We start from the raw sequence: 26,630 nt of genomic DNA on the forward strand, positions 1-26,630 counted from the left end.
AATTTACACCTTTGAGTAATCCACTGAAAAACTATATTTACAGTGATAGCAACACAGAAGGGTTTACAAACAGCTTTCCTTTCCCAACTGCTGATGCAGGAATTAAATTTGGTTTAAATTTGGTTTTATGTGCAGTCCGATCAGTTGATTCCAGGATTACTCTCTCTCTCTGGCTCCTATGGCTATGAATACATAAACCTGGTCAGTTCTGCAGTGCTGCATTTGTACTCCTGGCATTGAATTAGCTCAGGGCATGCTTGATGCAGTGGGGAGAAAAATGGCTGAAAGGGGATAAATTAGGAATCAAAGGAAGGATAGTGAACAGACAGGCTTGTCTGGGATTGGTACAACTATATTGGAATTAGTAAGATTCTCTAGTTGATGAATCAATTCAAAACTTGGCTATAATATTTAGCTCTAAGAAAAATATTTTCATTTGTGGCTTTCCAGTACTTGAAGGGAGTATATAAACAGGAGGAAGAACGACTGTTTACAAGGGTGGATATGATAGGACAAGGGGGAATGGTTTTAAACTGAGGCAGGGGAGGTTTAGGTGAGATATTAGGAGGAAGTTTTTCACACAGAGGGTGTTGACACTCTGGAAGAGGTTACCCAAGGAGGTTGTGGATGCCCCATCCATGGAGGCATTCAAGACCAGGCTGGATGTGGATCTGGGCAGCCTGGTCTGGTGGTTGGTGACCCTGCATGTAGTAGAGGGGTTGAAACTAGATGATCATTCTAGTCCTATTCTACCCAGGATATTCTATGAGTCTATGATTAGTCCTACGGAGCCTGAAGAGTCACTTATTGGTTATTTATTATTATTGTTCTCTTTAAATAATTTTGATGACTTCTTTGGAGGACATCTTTGGTATGGTATTGCATATTAGTAGAAATATCCTGCTGCAAAGGTAAAAATGTTCATTTATTTTATTGTATCTGTATATCTTGCATGGAATACACGTTATTTTCAGTGAAGGTATGGTGAGTTCAGTATTGTCTTACTGATTCAGGCAATAAAAGTGACTGAAGTATATGGCATAGGCATTTGGATTGCATCCTTGGGCATTTAGTATCTTAGAATGACTTGTGTTGGAAAGGACCTGAAAGATCATCTGGTTCCACATTTACTGTGCAGACTTTTTAGAACTGCATGTGTTCTCAGTACTGTAGAGAAATATCCATACAGCCCTATGGTGATTTTGAAGAGAGGTATGTCAGTCATAACTGTAATTGGTTGCCTTTTGAGTTTCTTTGTCTCCTAGCTGTAACTGCCCACATCCAGTCATACTCTCATTTTAGTGGGGCTGCATCAGTACTGTTGTAGAATTCTTCTGATGAGAACAGCAGTGCTTCTCATAGTAATATTGAGATCCTCCTGCCTGAGTTGGAAACAGGAAGTATTAAGGAATTCAGTTTGTATTTTTTTTTTCTCTGTGTTCTTTTAAGAACTTGGGCTTACACGGAAGGCATTGGCCTAACCATCAAAGGCCCAGTCTTCAAACCCTTCCTTAATTTCTGCCCAGTACTTACTCAGGCAAGGATCCAGTTGATTTCCTTGAGTTCAGCATTAGCAAGAAAACAAATTAAGGACTTGGCCACAGGTCTGATGTCACACTCCATTTCCTTTCACTTTAATTCTTCATTTTACCAGGTAGTGAAAGAGCACTAGAGGAGGGAGAGTGAAAGCTTACATTTACAACATGGATTTTTTTTACCTTCCTTTTTTTAATTTATTTTTTTTTTTAATTTTCCATACCACAAAGTTGTGAGGGCTAGAGGGAGGTGTGAGAAAATGCCAGCAGTGTCAAGAGCATGTAAGAACTTAGTGGGAAAAATGATACTAGCTTCTCTAAGCATGCAGAACATAAGCAGTTATTTGAACAACTGATTTCCTATAAAGACCGCAGCCATCTTTAGAGCTCTTTATCTTATCTGCTGCAGGTTGTGATGGCATTTCCTGGCTCAGAGAGGACCCTAGAATGCTGCAGGATAAGTGCTGTTTCCTACACTGGCACACCCAACACTTGCCATGCCCCCAAGCCCAAGCAGGATTTGTTTTACAGGTTTTTGGCTATATGTATTTTTTGTTTGTTGTTGTTGTTTTCCTGTGGACAAGAAATAATTTAATGATCACTGATCATAGATTAAATTTATTTCCTACTTGAGTGTGAAATTATAGTCCAAAATACACATAATTTGAAACACCAATTTTCTTTCCCCTACTATTGTCAGGGGGACTTAACTGACTCCCAGCTCTCTATTTTGAGGTCAGAGGCTTAGGAATGAGCAAAGCCTCCCTCGGGCTAAGTTCCATTCTTGCATATTTAGTTTCCAAAGAGCAAGATGGAAAAAAACTTAGCCTTCTAGATCTCCTGCTCCCAACTGCTTCATGGGTGCTCTGAAAGAGCCTTGCCCTTTCCAATTCAAGTTAGCATATCTGATTCAAAAGACAGACAAATGCATGATTGTTCCATAGATATGTCTGCTTCAGTTGAATGTCATTACTAATACTGGAATGCTGTCGGAGTCGATATCCTGTAGTTTCTTTGAGCCAGATGCATTCTGTCTGTGCCAAGTGTATTGGCAAACACACAAACACACACAAGTACACACTCACAAAATATCTGTGGATAGTTCCTAAGCAGCATAGCTGCTTGCAGATATGAAAGACAGCAAAGAAATCTGGGCTCCCAATAATCCCGGGGGCACCCAAAAAATGCTATTACCACAGGATCCTAACAAAACTGTACAGTAATGAAATTCTCTGGGTCACTCCATAAAAGTGACACTGATCTCTACATGAAAGCAGCTCACAGACCCACAACCCAGTGAGTGAAGTTTGGAGCAATGTGAAACTTGCACCTCGCCTTCAGCGAACAGGTTTCAGAGTGTTTTCAAGCTGACCTATCAAGTTTCTTTCATGCAAAAAGCCCTTTGGTAATTTCCAGTAGACATAAAACAAGATTTACAAACAACTGCATGCTCTGAAATGGATAGTTGGTGTTCTATTCATATGTGTGTTCAAATTTTGATAGGAAATGCACTAAACGACCATAAGTGGAGTTTATTCTGTGCTGCTTTATGTGTCCTGTTTCACATTCTTCATAATTCACAAAACTTACTGAGGCACCAAACATGATGGGTTTCCCCTCACCCCAGCTTCCCCATTTGATAGTTCTTTATGACTCAGATTTTCTCAGCTATTTCTTCCTTCTGCACAATCATCATTATTTAGCTTCCATTTTTTTTTTCTTTGTTCTCTCTTTCCCCTAAACATGCGTACACCCCACAGGTACAAAAGATATTGAAGATTCGGGTACTGCTCTGTAGAGTGTGGGCTCTGCCTTGCCTTTCAGTTTGCTAAAAAGGCTCAATTTGAAAGGTCCTGAGCTTCAGCTGGGGTGAGCTGCAGAAGCTCTGATGCCCTTCAGCAGAGCTACTGCAGTGTATAGCAGCAAAGGAGCTGCTGCTTCATTCTTCAGCTACCAATTCTTTGGGAGGCCTGAGCCTGTGCAGAGATGAAGTAAGGAACAGTAATTCTATAGCTACAATGACATTTTAATGAAATGTGCTCAAGCATCACTGTGATATGAATACTAATCACACTGGCAATTTTGGGTTCCATCTTGCTTCTCCAAGTTACTCAGAAAAGTCTTGCTGCTCTTGTAAACCAGAATCAGACCCTCCTGGAGGGTGTGAATAAACTCCTGGCCAATACTTCAATCAGTCCTCAGTCCATGAATCATTCAGTAGTTTCACTGGTATCAGTGGGAGGACATTTCCTTGGTAATGACTCTACAATCAAGCACCCCATCTGCGATGGACACAGCTTCAACAAACAATAAAGCATTGATTGGAAAATAATTAATCTGCCCCACCAGAAATTTATCCTCTATCTGATGACTCAGCTTTTTAACTGAATTTAGTGCTGCGCAAATCTCTCTCCTTTGTATTAAAAGGAAAACCCAAACCTATTTAATCCATTATTCTGTTATTTTTATAACTTACATTGTTCTTTATCATTTTCTTAGGAAGGAAAAAAACTTTATACGGGACTGTAATTCTAGCTGGGAACCTACCTAAGGACAGTCCTATTTGTCTGGTCTGCCAGCCCTGCCAGCCCCATGAAGCAGGGGATGGATGGCTTAGAATAGAGGTTGTAATTCTTATCAGCAGGAAAATGGAAGGTAGATGTTAAATGCATGGGATATGAAGTGTTTCAGAAAAGGAAGTCATCATCAGAACTTCCTGATTTATTATTATTTTTTAATATAAATTTGGATAAAACTTAATTTTATCATAATCTTTTAATGAAACTAACATTTACTGACTTCACAGCTAGTGAGAAAATAAGGTACATCTATTTGACTCCAAAAAAAGCTGATAATGGTACAACTTAACTCCAGCAAAAGTAACAAGAAGGATATAAATTATTTTAATAATTTCTCTGTCAAAAATGTCAAATCTTTGTCTGATGAACTTGGAATGGAACTTAAGGATCAGATCTTTCTTACCGATGTTGTCATGAAATGCTTTATTGCTTAGACCAGCACCTGGACAAAGACATCAGGCAAGCATGGTTGTGAATAAGGTTGTTCAGTATATCGTGCTTATCACCACAGTACCTGAAAGTCTGCCTGTGCTGTTCAGCAAAGTGACTAATGCAGAGGTTTCAGTACTAAATCAGTCAGAGAGGTACAGCTCTGAAACGTTATTTCAGGCAGATACAGACAGAACCAAATGCATCTTAACATTGTTCTTAATTACTTGGCTACAAATGAAACTCCTCTGTTTTTTGCAAAGTAGGTCTCACTAAAGTTGTGTATACTGTAGTGGTACAGCATAGAGGCTTGATCAAACTGATCAAGTGTAGAACATAACAGTGCCTCTGGGAATGCATTCAGACAAAACAAACAAACAAGCAAACAAACAAACAAAAACTGTGGGTTATTTAGTTTTCAAGTAACATCTCATTTAGTTGCATTGCTCTACCTGGTTTGCAATTAACAATATGGCTTTGGAAACTGAGAAGGAAAGAGTTTTCAGTTCCTCAACTGTCAGCATTGCTGTACTAAACAAAGAAGCGTTCATTGTGTTCTGTGTGCTAGTTCATCTTTTATTGAATCTCATTTAGCATAGGCATTCCAGCCATATTACAAAGGGAATTTTATACTGTAAAAGGCAAATTTTAAGTGTTTTTGTGTTTTTTTGGTTTGTTTTTTTTTTTTACTTAAAGTACACTGTGCCATATGGCAGTTCAGGGTCTACCTTCCACACCATATTGCTGTCCTCTGACTTAGTCTTCTGAACTTTATAACTGAATATCCATGACTTATATTCTAGAGGTCTTTTTCACTGGGGAGAGAAAACAAAGAGACTTTATATTCTTTATTACAAATCTGTATGGGGAAGAACAGTTGAATCTTTCTTTTCAGCTCTACCTGTTCTCTGTCTTATAACTGAAATCTGTAGAAGCTCTAGTGTTTTAGAAAATTACTTAATTTTACCACCAAAAAAAAAAAAAAAAAAAAAGTATTCTTTTGCTGAGTGTTGGGAGATTGAAAAAACTGGTAGCCAACAGTCTCTAACAGTCCAGTCCACCTATTATGTACATTCTAGTAATAACTAGGTTTCTATAAGGAAAATAATACTTGGATATTCCAAGTTAGACTAAGTAATTCTGAGTACTGGAATGCTCAGCTTCACTGTATATACTAAACCTCTACTTTTATAGACAGTCCTGGTTACTCTACCCAAGCCCACAAACTCTTTGTTACTTAAATCATAACTATCAAGTTGTATTTGACCTTTTTTTTTTTTCTTTATTTTTTCCTACGAAACCACAACAAAGTACATGATCCTAAAGAAAAAAACAACAAAAAACCTAGCAGGTGTAGAATGAAGATATACTGAGATATACTGCTGTAATGAAGAAAAGTTGAGAGAACTGGACTTGTTTAACCTGGGAGAAGAGAAGGCTGCGGGGAGTCATCGTAGTGGCTTCCAGTATTTGAGGGGAGCTTACAAGCAGGATGAGGATCAACATTTGAGACAGTCTAATAGTGATATCTTTAAACCAAAAGAAAGGAAATTTAGGTTAGATGTTAGGTGGAAATTCTTTACTCAGAGGGTAGTGAGGTACTGGCACAGCTGCCCAGAGAAGCTGTGACGCCCCATCCCCAAAGGCATTCAAGGCTGGGTCAGATGGGGGCTGGGCTGCCTGATCTGGTAGGTGGCAGCCATGCCCATGGTAAGGGGTTGGAACCAGGTGGGATTTAATGCCCCTTCTAACCCAAGAACTGTATGATTCTGCACTACCTTTTTTTTTTTTTTACCATGTGGAAACAGAAAACTCTTATGAGATTTTTATGTGGTTCAGGGCAACTGAAGAAATAGTAGTCCGTAACATTGAATCAACGCTCATTAAATTCAGTAGAAGTTAGTCTAGATACAAAATATGCTACAATTATTTGATGAGCTGCAGACTCTGTGTGGCAGTTTTCATTAGCTGCTTTCAGGATTAGGGGGAAAAATTTTGTCTAGGCAAGCCAGTTTAATTCGCTAAAGCTAATTCGGACTGAAATAGGGTCCTTTATGGTTTGAACATCAGTGGTTCAAGTTTTAGTCTGGAAAGTATTGGTACCTACCACAAGGATTTTCCATTTGCATATTGATACTGCATTTTGTAGCCTACACTGAGATAAGAATAACATCCGACTGTGGCTAGCTGTGACTCTGTGCTTGTTGAGGAGTCGTACCACAGGAAAAGCCCGGGGGAGAATTCTGGCTGACTCAAATAGGAAACTCTTCAGCAGCATGTGTTGTAGCAGCATCTCTGCAGCCAACATGTTCACTACACACACCACACATCCCACATGCAGCTCAGGAGCCTACACCCACTGTACCATGAGATGGGAAAGTCCCAAAGCTGTCTTCAGTTTAAGGAGAAAGAGAAGGTCCTTCTGAGCTGGCAGATGACATTCAGCAACTTAGCCTTCAAGTTCCACATGGAAAACATCTGTAAGATCAGTGAATGAAGTGGGTTTTTGTGGGATAATATGGCACACCAATATTTTTCAGAGTATCAAGCACATATGTTGGCATTTTCCAGATGTGCACCACAAAAGAAATAGGATTTTAAACTGATAATGTGAATGTTTGGTGTATTTTGCCACAGGTGGTCTGCCTTACCATTCTGATCATAACATAATTACATGAGTTTCCAAATGTTTTAAACATCTTCTTTTCCTTTAATAGTAAAAACTTATCTACTCAGAGGATTCAAAAGGTGTCTGGAAAATAGTTTATAATAATACATGATGATAGGAAGACATACATTTTTGTAACTTAATGACCCATTCATAAGGTAGAAATTACTACAGACTTCACACCAGTAATTTAGATGACTGTACCAAAGTAAGGAATGTGGGTCAAACTCCTCCTCACATGTCAATGGGAAGATTGCCTCTAAAGAACATCCTTTGAAGGAAAAGCGAGTCAGCACTGCTGAATTTAGAGTGGGCAAATACGTTCTTTCATGAAACTTAATTTTAGAACATGAAATTCCAAACATACATCAAAGCTGTTGTCCATTAATACTACCACAGAATACAAATCACTTCAGCTGTTAACTATATAGGATATAGCAGTTATTTTTTGCTGCCTCAGCACCGTAGCTTCCTCCCCAAACTTTCTTCTTTCATTCTTTCTACTAATAAATTCTGATTTAAACTAATATATTTCATCAGCCAGAACCCCCTCAAAAGAAATTCACGCACAGCTGGAGAAGCTGTGCCAGTAGGATAATTCTACTACGAGCAACAGTGCTAGGGAAATAGAATACATTGTAACCAACATCAACATCCAAGAACATAAAGATTTCTCTAGGTCCCTGCTCTTGTGATTAATTGTCTTTGGAGTGTTTTCTTGTTGTTGTTGTTGTTATTATTTCCAGGCAAAATGAATGACTTAGATTGGAAGGAACTTCAAAGATTACTGAGATCCAACCCACCTGTTATAGGTAGGGTTGCCACCCACCAGATTAGGCTGCACAGGACCCTATTCAATTTGGCCTTGAATGCCTCCATGGATACAATAGAGGGGCTCCAGATCTCAGATCATCTTCATGGCCCTCCTACTTCTGTGCTCCAACAACTCCACATCCTTCTTGTGCTTGGGCCCCAGGCCTGCACGCAGGCATGAAGCACAGTATATATACTAGCTGAATTCCCTGGGTTTCCTGTCAGCTCAATCCATCTGTCTAGGTCCTTCTACAAGTAACCCTTCCCTTAAGCATATCAGCTGCATGCCATCCTCTCAGGTCATCAACAGGAAATGCACCAGTATCCATTTACAAACTTTTGTATGTGTTACAAACTTATTTCCACCACTCTATTAAATGCTAAAATTGTTTGAGTATTGAATTGGAAATATTTTTAAGAACAAATCTGACTAAACGTGATGTTTCCAGCAAATCTGTTGCACAATGCTTTAAAGAAAACAAAATTGGGCTGCCAAGGTATTTTATAAGGCAATGGGAATTGACGGAGTAATTTTTCATGTTACTTTAGCATTTTCCTATCCAACAAATTTATGGGGTTGATGAGAAGTGACTTAGACTTCAGTTAGAGCTTAGTTCCGAAGTACATCCAGAAAGAAATATATAGGAGTGTTAGCATGCCCAAAAGTGAACTGGAGACATAAATATCGAAACTTGTTGTGTGTATAACAGGACACTGTTCAGGGAGATACAATTCACTCTGATCTAATTTTGTTTGTGCTTCTTGATGTGCACGTGGCCCTGACCCTGGAGTTTGTTAATGGGATATTTCTTTGGGAACAGTGAAGTGAAACATTCTTTAAAGGTAGGATTTCTTTTCACTACCAAAACACACATGCGTAAAAAGGCAACATGCCAAAAATGTCATATTTGAAGGACAAGAGATGCAGTGCCAGAAATTCTTTGGCTTCATTAGAGGTGTGAATATTGCTATGTAGCTTTTACTCAAAGCTTTGGCTCTGTTCTCACTCGGCTGTCATCTTTATTCATAAGCTAAGAGATTCTGCTGAGTGTGTCGACCTCCTCATTCACTGCTGTGGCTAAACATGCTCTCTTCTGTTTTAGGAATATTACTTGCAGAACTTCTATCTGACACTAAGTTCTTTTTCATTTATTGGCTTGATTTTTGCTGAAAGGATAGGAAAGGTAAGCTTGCTAAGAAAAGAATACTTCCTCCTGTCTCCTCTGTAGTTTTGCATCTGCCCTCTTATCTACATGATTAACAGGTTAGCTGACCTGATTGCTTTTGTTTTCTTAACAGCTTCGGGCAGAATTTTTTTTATTCCTACTACTCCTAGTTAGCTGTTTGTCAGCTTCAGTGCAACTCTCTGGGCTTATATACTGTGGGATAATGTGTGATGTTATAGATACCTAGGTATCCTGAATAACTCAATCTGTATACATAACACAGCTCAGCATCAGCAAGCACTACCTACAAAAATGTAAGCAGTAGAGCTGTGCTAGTCCAGCATGAAGCCAAGGCTAATTAGCAGCCCTGAGAACTTTGCTGCATTACCTAAAGTTTTCAACATCTTTGGTCACACCTTGTTTTTCTTTGTCTAAATACACGATGCAGTTTCTTGATGTCTGAGTACCATTCCTGTCATTGACCTTTTGGGACCCTGTTGATGGTAGCTAAGAAACATCCTCCTGACTATTTTAATAAAAATTTCCATTCTTAAAACCACTTTGCCTTTGGTGCCTCCCTCGCTATTGGATTCAGTGTACAGACTTAGGTAGCAAGACACTGAAAAGCATTGTCAAAATCATACCAAGAACGTCTCTGTTGTCTGTAGATGTGAATAGAAACAACGTGAGGCTTACTACTTTCTACACTGAGAGCCACTACTCATGGAGTGGTGAAACTACCTTTCCCAAAGATATTTGATCAAATGTCACGTGACAGTGACAATGGATGTCTATGAAGATGATCCATCACAAAGTTTTCATCTTGCATACTTAGTCAGTTAACACAGTAATAATGGCTGAGTCCAGCAAACATTTGAAAGCCAACTGCAAAAATGACTGTTATTGCTGCCTTAGTTTTACTGCTTTGGAGACTACCATTGCAGTGTTTTGTGCCAGATAGTTTCATCTGGTAAAACAACTCCGGACACAATTAGATGAGAGGAAAGAAGTGACAGTGGTAGCCACCAGTCCAGAGGTAGCTCAAGGTCATAGCATTCAGACAGTGTCCACAAGCCCTTTTATGCTTGGGACCCAATTGGCCCAGCTCCCACGCAGATATGTGAGCCAACAGACTGTGAGCCCATATGATCCAAGTTGCTGTCAGTGCTGTTCCGCTGGTCCTTCCACATGGACTTAGTGTTTTACTGCAGTGAAGAATTTTAGCCAATGTCAATATTGTCTGACGTTAATGCCTATTTCAATGTTATAAAGCAAAATGCAGAAAATTATGACAAAGCCATTTTTACTGCTTATTTAAGAAAGCTCAGTTTAAAGGAAAAATCTGATTTTTTCTGTGTTGGTCCCAAGTGTATCCATCTATCCAGGTGAAACATTCATTGCCAGCAAGCCTTGTAACATTCTGAAGGCAGAGTGTTGGCTGGTGTAAATGTATATTATCCATTTAGGACAAATAGACCTAAATTGACTCTTGTTAGCTCAGGATCTGACGCTGAGACTGGGCAAGGAATTTTACTCAAATTAAAAGCACCAGGTGTGTTATTGCTCTACCTCCATGTTGTTTGTAAATAAGCTCCAGAAGTTAAGACACTGATGGCTGGAATCAGCTGAGTGTGAAGTCCAGATGCTACTCACTGTATCTGCAAAAGCAGGATAGCAGGAGGAGAAAACTGAAGTGTCTGATGTATTGTTACCTACTCACGGAAAGGAAAATTACTGTGAAGAGGACTCAGGGAGAAGTGCAGGAGGCAGAGCATGGGAATAGGAGTTTTGCATCCTTTGTTGTAAGAGGCTTGCTCTGGAGATAAGACATTTAACTCAGTTATCCAGTACAATTTTACATTGGCAGAAGTATACAGCTTCCAGTTTTAACTGATTACCCCTTCTTAAAAAATACTTAGGGTGAATAGACACACTGTATACCTAAATATTGCAGAAGATATCAAAAAGAAATAGGCATCATTTGGCCTTTTCTAATTGCTATGAGGGAAATAGCAACATATAACTATCAGAAGAAAGGGTGCTACACATTTAGAAAGCTTATTTATCTATTTGTAAATATCTAAATCCATATCTGTCTATCTATATTTTTTAGAAATATTTTTAGATATGTTTTTAATGGCCAGCAAATAAATTATGTGACATTTTATATATCTGTCAGGTAAGGAATTTGAGATTAAATCATACATATTGATTTTGAGGTGCTGAGGGGAAAAAAAAAGTGCTTCTGATGTGAAGCATGCAGGTATGTTGGATTGCTCCTGGAAATGCTCATTATACCTGAAATGCTCCAATAGCAGACCCACCACAGTTTATCAAAAGCAGACCTATAGCCCTCATTCCAGTTCACATTATAGACATCTAGACATCAAAACCAAGTGCAGAATATTCTTGATTTTACCTGTTCTGCCTCAGCTGACTGCAATTGCCTTCAGAAAGAACCATTATGAGGCACATATGAATGCAGGTGAACAGGTTCATAAATGAGTGGTGACACATTTGAGCAATAGTAATAATAATAATGAAAATAACTACATACCTGTTTTCCAGAAAAAAAAGTTAAACTAATTTTTTTTTTTCCCTCCGGGAAAAAAAAAAAAAAAAATGATTTTGGCTAATAACAGAAAGGAAAGTGCATTATCTTCAAATCATGGAATTTTTTGGTCAGATATAACTCTTAGGGAGAAAGTCTGTTGTCTGCCAAGAAGATGAATCTTCCCTCAAAGCATTTCAGATGTGATTTTTTTTCTTAATGTAATAAGACACTATCTATTTTGTCCCCAGTTCTCTGAAAGGGATCTCAGTGAAGCAATTAATATCAAACTGAATGACTGACCAACCATCTGCCAATTCCAGCACATTCAATACAAATGATGCTTTATTCAAATGCAGAGTCAGAGTACAGAGTCTGCTACCAGAAGAATTGATTTAGCTGAGATTGGAAGGCAAGAATTATATGTAATTATACATGCAAGGAAGCCCTCTTGCACAAGACTTTGATGCAGTAAAGTCTTTTTCTGCTGCACTAAAGGAGAAAAGATAACAGAAATCTTTCAATAAATTGCATTGTGTAATATTCAAGTCATACTGAACCTGTACTTGCCTGAGGAAGAGGAAAGGCTGGATTATTACAGGAAGTTTTGCTGTGCAAACTGAAATATTCAGAGATGCTGAAAGTATTAAACATCCAAATCTGATTAATTTTGGTGGACTTGGGCAACATAATCTTTGGGCTACACTTAAGTCATATGTTTTGACATCACAGAAGGCAGCTGCACAACAGGAAGCTGCCCAACAAAGGGAGAGGAAATCCTGGGTTACTTGTTTCAGTAGAATATAAAGGAAGATGTCATTACAACGAAAAAGAAATCAAAGCTTGCAGAAGACATTTTGTGTCAGCTTTTGGCCTCTGGTATGGTGGATTCCTACAAATCTACTGCACAGTCAACTGGAAAAGCCATACAAGGTTTCCTACAGCCTTGGGAGAACCTTTAAGTTTGCACTACAATTTTCCTCAATTGGTTTGCCTAGCTGCAGGCAGACAGGTTAGAATCATGTCTTGAAACAGAAGCATAAAATCCTCATGCAGGTTACGATAGCTGTACTTACACACAAAGCATCCTCAAGTCACCATGAAGAATGAGTAGTGAAATTACAGGAAGCTGGATTTCTCAAGCCTTCATGGCTTGCTGTAGGGATTCCGGGTTCTGACAGAGGAACATAGTACATTAACAATCAAAAGTAAAATAGAGGAGAGATTTCAGAAAAAACTTACTTTTTCTCTTTCACTTCTTGTGAAAATAATACTCCCCTGCTTATGTGACATATCAACCAAGCTTATCAATGCAAAGCATGTGTATCTGGCAACAAATACAAAGGAGTCAAACTTTCACAGAAGTTGAAAGTGCTAGGTGATTTATTCCTAAATCTGTCAAGACTTCTACTTTGGTATGACACAAAGCCAGTCATTCAGAAGAATTTCATTTTGAGTCAACAGCAGCTCTAGGAGATGAGTAAGTCGCAGTTCAGAACTTTTATGGGTAGAGTTTAAAAATATAACTTGCTTCTTGACCTAAATGTAGGTGTTTTAGCATTGGCTTAATATCTTCATTTATTCACGTGTTGGTTCCTATTTGAAGCACTTACTGAAATTACACTATCTGCATAGTCCAGATACAAGTGATGGAAATAATTTTCAGGAGGAAAATGCGACTAAGGTCAACTATTAAAAGAGTGCATGCTTTGCTGTAGAGCAAATCAAAACTAATTAGCAGCATGTGAAAACAACTGATAGCAATTAAATCAGTGTTCATATAGTCAAGCATATTAAAAAGTTAAGAGAGCAAATATTTCATAGTCATATGTGAAAAACAAATGTATTCATAATTAATTACATAGGAGTGTTTAAAACATGCCTTTGCTTCTCCTATGCTATAGTAAGCCCTTTACAGGTCAGCATGGATTGCTTTGTTGCTTTCAAATAAGCAAAGTGAATGGACTTTACTTTCTAGATGATTTGACATTACTTTTCAATTGTATTGGTTTAATTTGTGTGGAGGTAGAAGACATTCTGGGCCTGAGATTTAACTGCTTCTATGTAATCTGACACTTTTCCTACGTGTGCTTTCTCAATTTAAATATCACTGCTGATGCTCATCAGCCTACAAAGCCCAGTCATGTAAAACTGAATGAACTTTAAACAGTTTAGATTCCCCAGACCTGATTGTGCCAGCTGCTATTTTTGCTACTACTGGGAAAAAGAAGGTCTATAGGCTGGAATTTATCTTTCCAGCAGCCACAGTTGTCACTTGTTCAAGGATCTTGCTTCACCTGTTCCTTCAAACTTCACCTCCAACACTGTCCACAGATAACATTGTGGGAAAGCTGTTTGAAGCTCCCGATATTGAATTTTACTTACTCTGTGTACAGCTATTGCAAAGGGAAACAGAAGGTCATTTTGAGGGAATTCTGTACATATGGCTGCCTTTCTCCCTATGTTTCTAGATGATGTTTCCTCCTGCTGTTGCGCATGCCTGCAGCAGCAATGCAGCATCACAGAGGAGCAAGTCTGAGCCCAGTCTGCTGGTTCTTCAGGCTGCCTTGCACTGTTCTTTTGCAACGCTGAAGCCTGCCTTGACGGAAGGACAACATGCCACTCAAAATGATCCACACCACTGCCACCCCTAAAGGTGTTATCACAGAGGACTCCCTATATCGGGGAGAAACATGAGCACCACCACATGCTTAGGTTGATTTTGCTGTATTTCCTTCTTTTCTTGCACCAGTTTCTTTGCAGCAGCAGAGCTCTATGCAGATGTTACAATCTGGCCACTGCTGAGAGGGAATATATGCAACTATCTCCCTGTAGGCTTCTGCAGTAAAACATACCTTTTCCTTTCCACTTTCTTTTCAGTATTATGACATCTAACATAGAAGTAGAAAGGACAAGAGTCATTTTTAAGACACTTAGTATTGCAGATGTGAAACTCCTAGTGGCCCTTGTAAGTTAATACCCACCTAGATACACAGTAAGATCATCAAACTCTGAGTATCTCAGGAACAGCCAGTGCTGCTAAGGCTTAATCGTATCTCATTCACTTTCAATCAAAGTATCTTACAGCAGAAAGGTGTGACTATCAAAGCCCCTGCTGATCTAAATGCTCTGTTCCAACTCCTGCTATTATACTAATTTTTCAAAGATCATGAAGATTAAAAGTCTAATGAATAAGACCTCAGAATGGAAAGGCAACATGCTGTTTTATGAACATTATTTTTTTATTTCTTCCTCATAGCACTAGTGCTAAAAATTATTAACCTTACCTTTCACATTCCCTTTTCTGAATTTCCAAATCTGTATTACTTCCTACAAATCTTTTGCCTGATAAAAAAATGAAAATCCTGTACCTCCTTCAGCTATAGTGCTATCTGTCATTCCTTTTGTCTCATACTAAAATAATAAAGAATGGAAACCATTTTTAGAAGATGAAAAACTAAATACCTCTGGTAACTTAGAAAAAAAGAAATAGAGTTATATTTTTCTTAATAGCTGTGGGTTGTAAGATACAAAAGATTCAGTTTCTGATATTTAACAAGGTTATTCATTTTCTGCTTAGTTGTATCTAAGTAGCAGCCTTGAAGTGCTTGCATTGCTACCTTTTATATAATTTTTTTTCCAGATGCATTCTTATATTAACATTTCACAAGTTGATAGGGTACGTCTTTAAGTCTTTTAGCATTTCTTGATCCTCTTTAAGCCCTTTTACTTGGCATTTTTTTCCCTATCTACAACAGAATGTTTTGAAAGAAACTTTTAAATACCTTTGACACTTTTGCAAGTACTCAACCAAAAGTGTTTGCCAAATATTATATGCACAGTGCAATACTTTTAGATGCCTCATCACCATCTTTCTCTGAGAAATTTATCATACAAACAAAATAAAACAAAACAAAACAAAAGTTTCTGAGCTCTTCACAAAGCTGACTTTGTGGATAATATTACTGAAATGCAGAGAATGATTCCAGTGAACTTGGAGTTACTGAACATCCATTAACAAGGGGACATAAAGATCTGAATTGTTTCAGTGGGCTCTATGTAAAATGGCTCTCTAGATTACAGTAAGAATATAATAGCAGTATTATTTCACTGCAAAAGGAAATACCACTGTAGGATATGAGAAACCATGCAGACAATTAAGCCAATGCAGGAATGCTCAGCTGTACCAAAGTGATGAACCTGACTACTTTTGAAATACTTCTGGGCCTGGTTCTTACTATTTCATAGTCAGTGCCACAGGAAAGAACATATCTACATATAATTTGGAAATACAGGAATTCCACCATCATTTTAATGGCCTGAAAACATAAAGAAATGGTGTTCTTCCTAATTACGCAACTTGTAAAATATCATCGTAACTGCACCACTCTATTAACTGTACATTTGTTTATTGTACAAAGTTGTAGTAGTGTTTTTGATTGAGCATTTTAAAAAAATCTTTTAGAAGTCAACACATTTGAAGATGCCTCTGAATTTGGGCTTTCACAGAAAATCACAAAGGGATCAATGTCTGTGTGTGCTTCTGGCTCTTCTTTCTCTGAGTTACTGATGAGCTAAAATTAGAATGTCAGGATAGATTGTTGGGAACTAATCAGTAATAAACTCTGGTTCTATGCAGTTAGCAGTGATTGACATACCTAATAAATCACAGTGTCTCTCTTGTCATTTTTTTGCTAGGAAATAGTAAAAATTGAGGGAATTATGTGTTTGGGGGTTTTTTAATGTTTTATCTCTAAAATACTGGAAAACTGGTGATCTGAATTGTTTAAAGGCATAGGAAATTGTAATAGTTACAAAGTTATCTTTTCTACATAACTAAAGATGTAGAGACTGAGGCAGTGGAGTGGGGAACAAATTTTAAAAGGAGGGCAAAATAATTGATAACCATGAAAATTGTGGATGAGCTATTATTAATGTATGGTCTCTAGGGGTACATATGGATGAGAAATCTATTACGTGTTTTGAAATTACAATATCTATCACTGCATAAATCATGCATGCAATTCAGGATTGAGCTTTTCGTGTCTAATACCTGTGTGTTGCTTCAGTTACTAAGCTTGTGTATCATACAAATCCCAGAGGCACTGCAGAGTTCAAATCAGTGCTTCCAGAAGCTTAAACAATGTCAAACATTACTGATGCCCTTTCCAGCCATGTGGATCCTGCAAGGTTTTCTTCTTCATACAAGTCAGATGTAGTTGCCTGTAGAAGAAAAGCAGAAATAAATTACCAGTATTTGCTTTTAATTCTCCTTGTGACTTGGACAGTATATGAACAAATTTGGAAGCTTAATTAAAATAATGCATTGGAAGCTGCCACTAGATCTGAATGCAAAGTGAAGAGGTAGTGAATTGTCTTGATTTATGTTGCTGACTATTTTGTTTTCTGTTTTTGGGTTTTTTTTTTTCTTTTATTTTGTTTTTTTGTTTTGTTTTTTTTTTAAAGCAAACTGGTAACCAGTAAAACAAAGTCCTCTTCGTTTACTCAGTGGCTTTCATGTGTTAAAATAAGCACTCAGTAAAAACATTTAGAGAAATTTCAGTTTTCTGTTATTCCCTCTTGTGCTTTGCAAACACAATTGCACTGGAGCTGTAGGTAACATTAGCTTTAGGAAGTAAAGTAGCTTACTGCTCTCCATGCTGTCAAGAGAGTATTCTTTATACTGCTATTGTCTACTGAAGAAGACCAAAGTGCTTTTAATACCTTGCAAGGGTAACAATGTTTTTATTTAGAATCAGCAGAAAGTATGCCATTCTCTGCTCATCTACAACAAGTATCTCTATTAAGATTGCAGTACTTTCTACAGAGCTGCAAAAATGCATTGATGAGCTGTAGTTTCAGGAGAGACAGAGCTCACTGCGTGTTCACACAGGATACCTCTCCCATCAAAGCCAAAAGCAAAATATTCTGTGACTTCATCTACATGAAGGACTCGGTCCCAGCTTAAGAAATAAATATTGCAAAAAGACAAGAGAGAGAACATAAGGGTTGTGTAGTGACCAAGTCTTTAATGAAGTCACTAAGAATGAAGAGTCAACTAGCCAACTAAAGGCAGGCATTTTTTATGTGGATAAAAGCCCACAAAGCCTCCTCCTCTGCCACCCATTTGGAGCAGAAAGAAATGTTGACCTCTGTGTCTAGCTGTGTAGTTTCACAAATGAAGTGAATGCAGGCACATTATGAGGCAGTTTCTTTGTCTGTGAAAGAATGTGTACTGAGTAATATGACTTATAATCAGCAGCTTCAGACCAAAAACAAAGTCTTATAGTTTGATATCTTATAATCTCTTTGGCTATACTTTTCTCATTTGATCGCATCGAGTCCACAAAGACAAGTTGGGGTGTAGGTAGAATTTTTCAGAGAAATAGCATTCAGTTCTCTCAGAGGCTTGAAGAAATGTTGGAAGACCTCAGACACACCTTTAAATCAATGCAAAAGAAATTGTTTTAGTGTGATCCAATTTAATGATGTGCACATGTATTCCTGTGTGATTTGAGAATATCTGCAGAGATGCTTTTGTAGGAGGCAAGGGCTAAGACCTTATGTGCTCTTTTTAAAGAGACTGTGGAATTGTAATGGCTGATTCAACAGGAAGGTGCTATCATCCATGTCAGATAACATATATTATTATATGTATTAAATAAGTACACATAGTACAGCAACAATACAAATGAAATCCCTCATATTTTAGTATCTTTAGGCATTAAAAATGAAGTAGAATGTCCCCGTACTACCCTGCACTCATTTTCCAGTTCATAATTGAGTGATTTGTTCTTTCATTCAGTCCTAGACAATGAACCTTAAGGTCCTTTTTTCCTGTTGTTACTGAGGGGCTATGAAAACTGACGTCTCTTGAAGAGAAGACCTGACACAGTAGGATCTAGACCTTGGTACTGAACCGACTGGCTGGTCAATATGGCACACAGAAACTTGCCACCTCTGTGATCCATCATTGTTGCACTGAGTTCCCTAAACCCTTATAGTTAGGAATAATGACTGCTTCTTAAGATTCACCTCCTCCAAGGTGTCAAGATTGGCTTACTGTGGGCTGGAAGCTAAGTCAGTGACCGTGAAGAGAAACAGATATGGTCAGATGATGGTGTCCTCCTAGTCATGCTCTCTGAAGTACCAGACAGAAGTACCCTTGTTATTTTTCTGTGCTGCAGATTACCTTCTTTCCTCCATTAATGAATGAGAGGAGCATATTCATCTACTGAAGTAACACAAATTTGGGGAAAATGAATGTTGTGAATAACATTACCTTATTATTTTATTGACTGAAAACTGGGAGTATAAATCAATATAAGGAAACACTTTGGCTCTGTTCTGGCACATAGAATGACAGATACTCTTACTGAGCCTGCTAGAAATGTTCTGTGAGACTTGTATGTTCTGATCATGCAGTGTTAATGCGAGGAAAGCAGGACATGTCCTTCATATGGATAACAAAAAAGGAAAGGGGATTTTATCAAGTTCTTAGTATTTGTCTCCCTGAGGTTTGTTTCTCATGAATTTGCAGGTTTCACAGTCCTCTCAATATGTCTATTATAACTGTATTCTAAAGTCCTGAGTCACTTGGTATATGGAATTTTAAATCTTAAAAAAGGATGACCAGCGAGATACTAAACCTGTCATCATTACATTGCTTGAATGAAAATTGCTTACATATAGACACTGGCAAGGTAATACATAGAGTGGCAATTTGCTGCAAGTGTTAAATGATCCTTAGGAAATCTGGTTCTGTTATGAAATCTTGTGATTTTAAATTGGCTGCTAAGAAATATTCTCTGACTATGCAAAAGTGTGCTACAGCTGGAGGGGATCTGGAAATGCTCATATTGTGAAGTGATCCTTGATGAGTAAAGCTCTTCTTTACTTGACAGCTGTGTTATTCACCCTATTATATGACTCCAAAATACTTCATGTTGTGGATTAGTTTTAATTATTAAATACAGTCTTTAAGAAAAAAAATAAAAAAAAAATAGAATCAACCATGCATCTAATGCCTGAGGAATTTGACCGATCCTCTGTTAAATGTTAAGCCTTTGTTAGTGAAAGGCATTTGAACAATAGCTCACTAGACTGAGGGCTGAACAAAATCCATATAAAACAAAGATATATTTTCATTTTTCTAGTTCTGCATGTGAAAAAAATGCTAAACTACGTAGCCTTCTGCTGTTTTTCTAACCCTTGGGGAATGCAATGCAGAATGGACACTTGTTCAGTTACTAAAACTTCTCTTCAGTCTCACAAAGACTTGGCTTCCCAACTTGATGAAAACATTCTTATGAGTTTATATATAGCACCAATTCTTTGAGCAGTATTGTTTGGTAACAATAATAACATTATTGTTTTAGTTTCTCAAAAGCTCTCTTCATAGCAGTAGTTGAATTGTGGCAGACTAAATGCCACAGTACATTTCTATGAGTTCTACCATTTTATTCTGCATCCATGGGCATGGAAGTTGCAGGTGTTGGTTTCTCTTACCAAGTTTAAATTGTTTCCTAGTATCCATGAGCAAAAAAATGTTACTGCATGAAGAGCACCTTGACAAAAAGTGAGTACAGCTTTGCTATTTGTAAAACAGAAGTAAAGAAGTGTTTTGGAGCAAACTACAAGCTGGTGTCAATTAACTCGGTTTTGTTGAAGTTTTTCCTGTCATGTTCTTCTTTTGCCACATGGTTTAAGGGAAATGTTTTGGCACAGACATTCTCTTCTGGCTGAGGTTTCAACTGCCTGGAGAACATGACAATTTCTTCAGTGTTACAAAGTCAATGAAAAACTGTTTTTTCCCATACCTCATCTGGGTGCTCTCATTCAAAAGTAGATTTCTTTGTAGTGCAGTTTACACAATAGAGTATTTGAAGTACTTTTCAGGATTTTATGCGTATAGATATTAAGTTTCATACATAAATCATAATCTTCCAGTGTCTTTGAATACATAAGCAAAGAGAGCCCTTGACTTGCTCAAGCCATGTGTGTGTTTGCTTGGTATAAGTTTGTGGCAACATGACTTAATTAAATAACAGTAATTCATAAATCTAGGGATTTCTGTGTTCCTAATTTACTGTTTACTACCCATGCTTGTCAAGCTGCCTTTTCTCTTACCCATAGTTGTGAGAAAATCCCATTTTCCCAACCCCAGTTTTACATAATGCTCACAGATGTAGCATAACCTCACGTAATTGATACAGTCCCTAGTGATATGTTCTAATACAATAGACCAGCTGGTAGAAGTGGAATAATGGAGAAACATAAGTAACTGTTGCTGTAAAGATCAGCCTGATGTGAGTGTTGTTATCTGCTCAAATCAGAAAAGAAAACTCAGTCAGTTGAAGTAAGTATACAAAATGTTAGCATTCTGCAGCAGTAGTTTTTAAAGAAGAAATAGTAATAACTAAAAAAATGTTACCTCACTAACTTCCAGAAAAACTGAGGATTCTCAGCACCTTTGAAAAAAGCCCATTTCTAAAGAGTAGTCCAGAGTGAAGGGTTCACTGATTAAGCAGTGAATTGTTCTTGTTTGATTATGCTGGAAGATACAGGATGTGCACTGGCTAAAAATCAGTGTAAGATGCTTATCAGCTTGACCTCTTGGGAACAGAGCTATATTCTACGTGTAGCTGGTCAAAATTCCTCTTTTTTTTTTTTTTTTTAATAAATATTGACTTGAGCACAAAAGTACCAGGAATTGTTGTCCAAAATATGCTTAAGTATGAAAGATAGGTTTTGTTATCTAAAATGAGAGAAGTTTTAAGAAAACATTTTCTTCAAAAGAGCTACGCTTCACTAAATGCATCTAATATTTTTTCCCCATTTGCATACATTTCTGGTTATTTAAAAATTCGCTTTCTACCTTTACTTTCCTTTTTTTTTTTTTTTTTTTTTTTAAAAATGATGTTCTGACTTAAAACACAAGTTTCTTGCCTAGCCTTCTGGTAATCTTAACAACACTGAAAGTTAGAGTAGCCTACTGGGAACAGTAACTTGCACTATTATCTCACTTGATGCTTAGAAACAACTCTGAAACTCAAAGTGATTGAAGTTTTAGTGCTTCTTTGACCTCACTGCTGTGCTAGAGTCTTCTAAGGGAGCAGAGTGAGGTTTCACATACCAGTTTTGCATCAGTATTGCATTATGGAAAATTCGACTAAGTTTCTTTGTTGAACAAGTTCAAAATATGACCCATAAGGTTAGATGGTAATCTGTGTTAGACAGTGAGCTCAGAAATGTTAATTGAAGTTTAGAGAACTGTTGTGGCTCAAGTTCAAAGTACAGATTCTATCTCTTAGCACTTACTGCATTCAAACTACAGAAGGTTTGACAGCATCTAATTTGACACCAAACTGATCATAGCAGTGGAAACAACCAAATGTTTGACATATGCAAACAGGTGCTAACTTCCAAAGATAAAACTCTGCAAGCATTAAGAAAAGGAAACTCTAAATGTGCTTTGCAGCATCCAAAGCACAATTTACTGAGGTTACTATCTGCCACATTTCTCCAGAGGGTACAGTTCTCTTAAAAGGGATGTTGGAACAGGTTTTTGTGTTGTGGTTTTGGTTTTATTTTTCCAGATGAAAGAAAAGTGTGTGGGCAGGCACCCAGGGCTGCATTTGTGTTGCCAAGGGAAGGAGAGAACATGGGGATATTTCAGGACAAAAGGTAGCTTCTAATCAGTGGCTAGTTATTCCAATAGAAACTTCTTAGATAGTCTTAATACTGGAATGGGTGAAATGCATGGAGTTGTTGAAATGAATGTAGATCAGATTTAAAAAGTTATATTTGTTGTTGTGATGTTGTGGTTAGCTGGAAGACTCTGGCAAACCCATATTTCAATAAGAAATAGCAACTTAATTTTAAGGAATTGATTAATCACTTCAAATTACCAAAAACTGTGCAGTTGCCTTCAGCTCTGCCTGTTAGTAGTGGGATAAGGTGGATTCAGTGTTGTGACAGGCAGTGAAATCCCAAAACATGACATGATTGTGTTGGTCATAACATATGTTCTCAGGTTCCTTGTAGAGAAAAGGAGAAAGTAGATCATGATGTTATCAAACTGCATAAGTGCAAACATTTCCAAAAAGCATTTGTGTGTTTTTTTCTTTCCCTGTAATTTGATTTCCAAAAATGTGAGGGGAAGTGAAGGAAGGCAGCAACTAAACATGAATTCTTAAAGAAAATTATGCACCAAGACAAAATAAACAGGGTACTAGTTGATACTTGGGGGGGGGAGAGAGGAATGAGAAAAGAACTCCAGAAGGAATTTGCCCTCACAGAGTGATTGTCCACTGGGACCCAGTTTAAGTCCTCAGAGTCTAAGAATTTCTATTTGATATACAGCAAGGTAAAACAATGAGCAAAATGACGTACTGCATTACAACCGGAGAATTCTTGTACATGTAAGAGATGCCCCTTGGCTTATGCAAATCACTACCTCTTCTGTATAGTACAAACATTTAGCCACCTCAAAGGGATTTGATAATTAGATCTTGATTCCGCATGTGACTATTATGGTCAAAACAGTAAGCATTCGTACTTTATTCATGGTCGACATCCTATAAAAATTTAAGTAACATCAGAAGGGACACTTCTCTCTGGATGTGCAAGTCAATCTCAATGGTAGTTATACAAATAAAAGGTAATTTTCACTATATTTTCATGTTTGGAATTGATAGACTGAGCTGCTAGCTCCAGCTAGAAATTTAAAAATAATGTACAGTCTTGGTATAATTATATTGTTTTTGCACTACCTTAACTATGCTATCCTGAACAGAATTTGCCTATAAATATAATGTAAAAACATCAAACCAGAAGATGGCACCTAAAGAACCAAAATGAATGTGATGGAGCTCTAAGTTCTTTATCCTCTACTAGTAAACAGGTAGTGTCTGATGACTTGGAGGGTGGCCTCAAATACCTATAACTGAGTGGAAGATTAGAAACTATCTCAGAAAAAAATTAGTCATTTCTGCACTCCTTAGTAAGGAGTCTCCAGGACTGAACACTTGCAAGTTTGTTGCTTCTCTTCCTATCTGCAAACCTTTTCACACCTGGTTCCTTGTTGCTGGCATTATTAGCTTAGCTGTGTCTGTAAGATGATAAAACCAAGTAAGCCACCATGCTTGCAGACAGTTGCATGCCCTGCAGTGGCTAAGTTGTCTTGTAATAGCCACTTCTCTGCCTCAAACATTGCCTTTGCTGTTGCATGAAACACTTTCTCCCTAATGTTTTGAGGCATTCCCTGTTCACAAAAGTGTAAATAATTGAAAAATTTGAAAAATTCCTTTACTTCTCTAGAATTCCTGCTATCAGCAAAGGAAGGCAGTGCTAGCAACCTTAGTGACATTTTCGGTCAAGCTTCTTTGGGACAAGGAATCTGCCCCAAAATGTTCTGACATTTTATGGTCTGGAGCTTAAGAAGTCCAAAATACAAATAAATGCAACAGGAACTGTCTTACATATAACCAGTCTAAGTGCAGCTAATGGTTATTTCAGATTTTGAGTTTTTAACCTTTTACTGCATGGTCCTTTATTAGAGACGTGAAAGTTTTACTACTTTTGAAAGAACTGCAGCTTCTATCCTTAGATCAGAAAATGAAAACATTCTGCTCTTTCTGAGTCTAATTCTCTTCAGTTACAGTAAAATTTGCCCTTAAATTAGGGATTCTGGTTTTCAGGTTACAAATAAAAGAAAAAATCTGATGTAGTTACAGCAGTTATAAGTTTCCTACAGTTAAAATAAACACATTTGAATGGCAGAAAGTGACACATTTCCTTTAAATATTTTTCTGGAATTCACCGTTTCTCTCTTTCTGACGTAAAGCATATACATCTCTTCCTGTTCGTGCTCTCTGTGGTTGGTTTGTGCACTGGTAAAGGAAACAACTTAAATTGCTTCTTATTTGTGTGTAAACTCCATGTGAGAGCATGTGAACCAAACACTAAATAAACTAATGGAGAAGTTTGTGTACTCATTCCTTCTATGTTCTGCCTTTGCCTTTTGAAATAGCTCTGTTTTGCTCACTTTTATATGGCTACTGTTCAAATCATTTTTCTATGAAAGTACAAAGTATTGATCAATTATAGAAACAGATGCTATGAGTTCATTAATTAAAAAGAAGTTTGTCTCCTGGAACTGTAAATAATTCATTTTATGCTATATGCTGTGAAGACTAAAATCTCATATTTTAGAGGAAGAGAGCTGGAGTTCATTCTGAATGTTGCAAAGTCAAGAGTGGAATACACAATTAAAAATGACATTTTGAACATAACCCTTTTTCAGATATGGTGTGTAAAGGAAAAAGTATATTTAGTAATGGATCATTTCACAGAAATAGCAGTGTCATTTTAAGCTACCTTTGTTCCAAGTATCCAGATAACCACTTCTCCCATTTGTTACATATATGGTGGTTGAAATTTAAGTCTCCCTCTCTCAGTGAAAGGATAATCCAGTGGTTATAGTGGAATCTGAATTTGATAAGAAGCTCTTCTCTGGATCCATCTGGTGACCAGCTACAAATCCTGTATTGCTATTTACAAGCAAAGTACATTAAATACCACAGTGCTTAGTTCTTTTTTGGTGGTGTCTATCTTGTGCAGACTTAGAGAGCTTATCTGGGCCTGGGAAGAACCTTACCTCAAGAAAGCCTCTTTGAAATGTGGCAACATCCAGTCCAGGGAATCAGGCTAATTCAAGTGTGAAGAAAATCACAGAAATTGCACAGGATCCCCAGTATGAACTCTTCAACCTGCTTTGTTCCACTACATTAACTACTGTGGTTGACTCTTGGATCTATTTCAGTATCCTGTTTCCCTGATTACACACTTTCTGCCTGATAGACTAATCCTGAGTTTTTTTCTGGACTGGAATAACTGGATCTCTTCCTGAACAAAGGCAACGGTTATGTAGGGCTTGAACAAAGATTATTCCACTGATAAAAGAACCTTTAAAATGCATATAAGATTTCTTGACCCAAAAGAGAGGCTGTGTAGGGCCTGAAGGAGAACTTGGACCTTTATACCAGTGTTCCTCTATGTGGGAATACGAGTTGCTGCACCTCTATCCTGCGTGAAACAGTTGTTGATCATCTAAAGGAATTTAAATACAGGACTGAAAATGAATGTGATCTGTACTAAGTTCTAAGGAAGGAAACTGCCACATTAAGCACAGGGCAGATGAGTACTGTGTGTGGCATGAGCCATATGCTGGAAATGTCTTTGAATGGGAAAGAATGAAGGTCTGTGAGACAGCTGTGAATCCAAGATTTGTATTAGGTGAAATTAATTGTGCACTGAGATTGACTGAATGTGGTTCTATGTGGCTAGGCAAGAGCAGTAGCAACATGAACTATTCTAGATCTCTTAGTAAGACTTCAGTTCCAGAGTGATTGAAAGAACAATATTTTGGTATCATATGAGTGTTGTGGATGGAATAATTCACAAAGCACTTAGATATTTCAGAAGACAGTTGCGTAAACAAGTACTAGATGTACCCTGGATATCTGCCAGACTTCAAATAAGCAAGGCAGGTGTTAAACATTCTGCTAAATAAGAAGGAATTTAAACAGGACCATAAGGTCAGAGTTCCCATTTTATCACTTTTCTTCTCTTCATTTTGTCCCTAACAACCTCAGTTGCACTGCATCATCCTGCTAAGCACATCAGAACAGATAAGACAACACTTTTCTTGAAAAGCTGGCTGCCATTTCACTCTAATTTCCTGACAGGAATAAAGTTAAATTAGTTCAATTTTTTTTTTTTTAATTGACATTAGCATTTTGCAAATAAGGAGGCATAAAAAAATAATTGAATATACTATACATTTAACTAGAGGAAACTTGTTAAAATAAGTTAACAATAAATATT

General features: G+C 37.5%; 1 long non-coding RNA gene across 1 annotated transcript in view; it reads right to left on the bottom strand.

Moving 5' to 3' along the window:
- Positions 1-1,440: 1,440 nt before the first annotated feature.
- Positions 1,441-26,630, bottom strand: part of LOC107309256 — a 34,826-nt gene continuing 9,636 nt past the window's right edge. Inside the window, exons 3-5 of the long non-coding RNA XR_001553136.2 lie at positions 16,795-16,964; positions 12,818-12,915; positions 1,441-1,668 (exon numbers count right to left, since the gene is read on the bottom strand). This is a non-coding gene — a long non-coding RNA (uncharacterized LOC107309256). The remainder of the gene's footprint in view (positions 1,669-12,817; positions 12,916-16,794; positions 16,965-26,630) is intronic.

Source organism: Coturnix japonica, chromosome 2 (assembly GCF_001577835.2).
Source record: "Coturnix japonica isolate 7356 chromosome 2, Coturnix japonica 2.1, whole genome shotgun sequence".
In the NCBI taxonomy this organism is placed as follows: domain Eukaryota; kingdom Metazoa; phylum Chordata; class Aves; order Galliformes; family Phasianidae; genus Coturnix; species Coturnix japonica.